This window comes from Salmo salar, chromosome 02, assembly GCF_965601325.2.
Source record: "Salmo salar chromosome 02, fSalSal1, whole genome shotgun sequence".
Classification (NCBI taxonomy): Eukaryota; Metazoa; Chordata; class Actinopteri; order Salmoniformes; family Salmonidae; genus Salmo; species Salmo salar.
The window spans coordinates 93,660,138-93,666,161 of NC_138292.1; positions in this window are offsets into that span (position 1 = coordinate 93,660,138).

Here is a 6,024-nt window from a genome sequence, read left to right on the forward strand (position 1 = left end):
CACACAGGAGAGAAACCTTATATCTGTGATCAATGTGGGAAGAGTTTTACTACATCTGGCTCTCTGACTCTACACAAGAGAACACACACAGGAGAGAAACCTTATAGCTGTGATCAATGTGGGAAGAGTTTTGTTTCATCTGGCCAGCTGACTTTACACCAGAGAACACACACTAGGAGAGAAACCTTATAACTGTGATCAATGTGGGAAGAGTTTTACTACATCTAGCCAGCTGACTATACACCAGAGAACACACACAGGAGAGAAATCTTATAGCTGTGACCAGAGATAATCTGATTAAAGATCTCTGATCAAACATCAGAAAATACATGAAGGAGTTGTTTCATGATATGAATGAAATAATGTTACAATGTAGAATGTTTTAACATTGTAGAAGGAGTATTTTAATGATGTCACAATGTAGAACCCTAAACGTTTGTCCCCTGTTCTATTGATTTTAGCATGATATGGATATTAGCCTCAGGGGAAAAATCCAGGCTCTGAAATGGAAGAGTACTATTTATGTGATTTAATAAAAAGTGACTAACAAAAAAAGAGTTGTGTTACACTTACCACGTTGGCGACCCACTTGAATCAAAATGCAACACTTCAAAATGTAGCTAGCTGTTTTCTACAAGTTGTCCTCTAACCAGGGATGTACACATTATTCCCAGATTCCGTGTGGTTTTTGAGCTGTTCGTTTTAACAGGACTTGCAACTTCATCTCCCTCCTGTCACACAAAGGATTTTAGCATGATATCGATGATAAGTGTTGTGTTCCTTTGTTTAGCGACCCCTACATTTAAATGCATCACTCCAAAATGTAGCTGACTGTCTTCTGCAGGTTGTCCTCTAATCAGTGAGGTAAAAGATATCTCCCATTTCCATGTGTTTTTTTAGTTGTGTTAGTTTCAACAGCACGTACAACCTGATTTCCCCCCTAATCGATGTCAGTGATTTATTGCTACTTATCAAAACAACAGCGTTTTTGGTGCTTGTGCAGTTTATAAGGAGCTTGTTTTAAAAAATACAAGTAATATGATTATTGTGGCAGATGTTTGTGTATATAGCACATGTTATGTTTAGGTTTTCAATTTATCACAAACTGTTTCTGCATATTGGTTATTGATTTGGACACGTTAAAACTGTGTTTTGACATTGGGGATATCCCATCTAGCAACATGTAATTGAAAAGACTTAGAAAATAAGACTATGCAACCAAATATTTCATATTTACATTTCATGTAACATTTAGTAATGATAATTATTTATGCAACCAACTGACAATTTTTGGGTACAATTATATTGACATTGTTATCCTGCTTTTAGAATATCAGGGTTCATTCTCAGATGTGCCAAACCAAATGTACTAGAGCATGACATTGGGGACTGGGCCCCGATCCAACAACATGCCTATCTAGTGAACCCTGAAAAGAGAGAGAAGCTCTGCAGTGAGGTGGAAAGTTACTACGGATATTGCAGGAGTTTCCTCTTGAAATCAGACATGTCCGTGGTAAGGACAATTTGGTTTCTGATTGTCTCAAGGGTGGGCAGTCAAAAAGTTTTGTGTTTTGCATTTAGCCAGTCCGTTGCCATTTATTTTGACTGCACGTTTTTCCGTATTGGAGATGAGTTTTGTTTGGGCTCGTTCCAAGGGGACGAGAGTTCTAGAAGCTAGAAGGGTTTTTCTTTTGTTTTCCTCTTCTTGGGCAGATTTAGTGGGTCTCATGGTGGGTGTCTTTTATGTCCCAGTTGTTGTTACTAGTCGATTTTCAGTGGACACTGAGAGCAAAACTGCAAGATTATGTTATAATACTTTTATTGCATCAAATGGTTGTTTTATGCAGCAGAATAGAGGGTTCTTATAACTATTGTGTCTGTGTGTTCTACTGAGGATGGGACTCTGGGAGATGACACTGACAGGAGATTTACAATGTCTTTTGGGTGATAAAACCTAAAGAGACCACATTCCAGAGCATGAGTTAATGTTTCTGTTCTATATGGTACCAGGGAGAGATGACCCCAGGGCCAGACCCTGGTCTCTACACAAAGAGTACTGTTTTTACAGCAGATACTGTCTGCTGAGAATTATAAGTATCTTTCATACAAATCTTAACCTTGTGACCCGTTCTATACATCTGTTGTTTGTCATGTAGGTTGAAAGGGGTGCAAAAGACCTTGGTACTTTTGTCTCAGGGCTCTCAATGAATCATCTGGGGGTGATTCGTCGACCAGCCATCATTATCGTAGAGCACTCAATTGATTCACTTTATAATTGTATGTTGTATTGACCTGCTCCCTTATTATTAAGTGAATAAAGATTTAGTTTAAGTATAACTCTGACTTGTGTGATAAGTTTGTCTCATTTGATATTAAAGAAATTAACAACCACATTTGGCGATGGGAACGTGAATCTTGACTTGGTGACTGACGACCTGGGTAAATGACCTGGCTCCTGATGACCTGGGTAAATGGTGCACGAGGGATCCCTCTAACTTGGCATCTGAGGGAGACCACACTTCGGGAACAGAGCAGATGAACCCACCTTTAATCTGAGTGGATACCACAACTCAAACCTGGTTTTTTTTTAAAAATGAGGTGAGCAAAACATGCAAGTGCAGGCTCAGAGTGTGTATTCCTGTGTGTGTGGGGGGGGGGAGGGGGGGCACCTTGGAGGTGTAAACAGGGCCCAGTCAGTAGGCTTAGTGTGTATTCCAGTGTGGAGGTGTAAACAGGGCCCAGTCAGGAGGCTCTGAGTGTGTATTCCTGTGTGGAGGTGTAAACAGGGCCCAGTCAGTAGAATCTGAGGCCGAGTCAGCTATCTGTGTGAACTGGATGAAAACTAGAATCTGTGTTTACTAGTTAAGACCATTTATGATATAGTATAAGATAGTAAGGTGCACCTGTAATTGTTTTAAACCTGGACCCCATTTTAGAAGTATTGAAAGATGTAAATGTATGAGTTACATTATCCTAGGAACTAACAATGAGATAGAAATGTGAAAATATTCCTGCAGGTTAAAATATTGTTGAAAAACAACTAATTGATTAGGTATGTTTGAGAATAGCATTGTGTGGCTGTGTTATATGGGAGTTGTGTGACTGTGATATGAGAGTTGTGTGACTGTGATATGAGAGTTGTGTGACTGGAAATGAGTCTTAATCTGTCGTCTGGATAGTAACATATAGAAATATGCTGAATCAGATGATTGAAATGTGGATAATAAATGATGATATTTTAGAAAGCAGCGGAAGGTCTATAGTTCCTGGGAGGCTTGATTTTGCCGTGGTCTTCTGGGAGGTTAGAGAACCGTTGCGGATCCCATGGTCTTTGTCCGGGAAAAAAAAGTTTAGTTTTTGTTCTGCTGGGAGTATTTATGGAGAGCTGCTTCGTAGCTATGGAGAGTCCTTGAAAAAGCAAATGGAATGGTTGTCGTGAGTACCTGAGAATTTCTTACGTTTTATATGGATTCTGTGAATATATGAAAATATGATGAATTGTATGTGTGTATAATGATTACTAGAGATTTGATGAAGTAATACTGGGAATATAATTAGATACAATTTAAACAACCCATATGTAGATGAACGTAGGTTTTGAGTTGGTATCTTTAATGGATCATTTGATAAAGAGGAGGTTTAAGCATTATTAAACAGTCTACAAAGTCTGGGCAATTGTCTCAGAAACTGATGGGAGTGTGTCCACTTTAGGGTAAGTTGCCCTAAGGATGAAACTATAAAACGTCCGGGTACCTTAATTGAAATAAAACTGCCCTTAAGGCGTAGGGTTCTTCCCAGTATGAGAGGAGTTGCTAGATTTATTGAATAAACCTTTTTCCATAAAATTAGAGTGAACCAAGGTGTCTGACTAGTTGTTGATGTTGAAGAAGCGTCCCGTAAAGGTTCCTGGAGTTTAGGGGTTCTTCAAATTGAACATTGAAACTGTGGGGGAACCCCTATAAGTTCCTCAAAGAACATTTTGGGGTTCATTTTTTTAACTCTCGGTCCACCCTCCCTGCATTATAAAAAACATATTTTAATAACAACAATATTGACAATATTGATTTAAATAATTCATTGTTTATTTAGTGGCACCACAAATGTGAATTAATATTTACAAAACACATTAAAACTTCTTAAGGACAGACGTTAGCGGAACGCCTCACCAATATCCAATGGTAGAGCGTGGAGCGAAATACAAATACCTCAAAAATGCTATAACTTCAATTTCTCAAACATATGACTATTTTACACCATTTTAAAGACAAGACTCTCGTTAATCTAACCACATTGTCCGATTTCAAAAAGGCTTTACAACGAAAGCAAAACATTAGATTATGTCAGGAGAGTACCCTGCCAAAAATAATCACACAGCCATTTTCAAAGCAAGCATATATGTCACAAAAACCAAAACCACAGCTAAATGCAGAGCACTAACCTTTGATGATCTTCATCAGATGACACTCCTAGGACATTATGTTATACAATACATGCATGTTTTGTTCAATCAAGTTCATATTTATATCAAAATCCAGCTTTTTACATTAGCATGTGATGTTCAGACAGCTCCCACCGCAAACTTCTGGTGAATTTACTAAATTACTCACAATAAACGTTCACAAAATACATAACAATTATTTTAAGAATTATAGATACAGAACAATTATTTTAAGAATTATAGATACAAAACTCCTTTATTTTATAGCGGTGTCACATTTTAAAATAGCTTTTCGGCGATAGCACATTTTGCAATATTCTGAGAAGATAGCTCGGCCATCACAGGCTAGCTAATTTGACACCCACCAAGTTTGGTGCTCACTAAACTCAGATTTACTATTAGAAAAATTGGATTACCTTTGCTGTTCTTCGTCAGAATGCACTCCCAGGACTTCTACTTTAACAACAAATGCTGTTTTGGTTCCAAATAATCCATAGTTATATTGAAATAGCTCCGTTTTGTTCGTGCGTTCAGGTCACTATCTGAAGGGTTACGTGCGAGCGCATTTCGTGACAAAAAAATTCAAAATATTCCATTACCGTACTTCGAAGCATGTCAAACGCTGTTTAAAATCAATTTTTATGCTATTTTTCTCATGAAATAGCGATAATATTCATTCAAAGGCTGAAAGAAAAAAATGGAGAATTCTCATGAACGCGCATCTCCAGTGTTACTGTCCCCAGCCTGACCACTAACAAAATCTCCTGCTGTTCTTCGCCCAGAGACAGCAGACACTTCATTCCACTTTCTGGCGCCTTCTGAGAGCCAATGGGAGCCTTAGAAAATGTCACATTACAGCACAGACGTTGTATTTTCGATAGAGATGCAACAAAAGGAAAACAAATTGTCAGACAGGGCACTTCCTGTATGGAATCTTCTCAGGTTTTGGCCTGCCAAATGAGTTCTGTTATACTCACAGACACCATTCAAACAGTTTTAGAAACTTTAGAGTGTTTTCTATCCATATCTACTAATTATATGCATATTCTAGTTTCTGGGCAGGAGTAGTAACCAGATTAAATCGGGTACGTTTTTTATCCGGACGTGAAAATACTGCCCCCTATACCATAACAGGTTAAGAAATTGCAACATTTCTGCAGACATGTCAGACCATAATAAATAATACATTTACTTTGTATAGTGCTTTTCATGACATTTACAATATATAAATAATGATGATGTACAATAAAAACAACATTAAAAATGAATCATAGGTAAACTAACAATATTGTAGACTTGATGCTAAATACACATTTTTCAGCTTTAGTGTGTATATCATATTCACTTAGTTATGTTAGGAAGTTTGCCATCTTTAAGACCGGCCTTGGTAACTTCACCCCAACTTATCTTATCCCCAGAACACAGTAACTTAAGAACATAAGTGTTTTTCTGACATTTTTGGGAAATTGAAGGGGAAATAAAAATCCAGCCGTAGCAGAGCCCCAAGTCCCATGGGGACGTCCTCTGAGGGCCTGGATGTTCTCCCCATCAAAGGCCAGCGGGATTTCACTCTCATGGTGAAATGG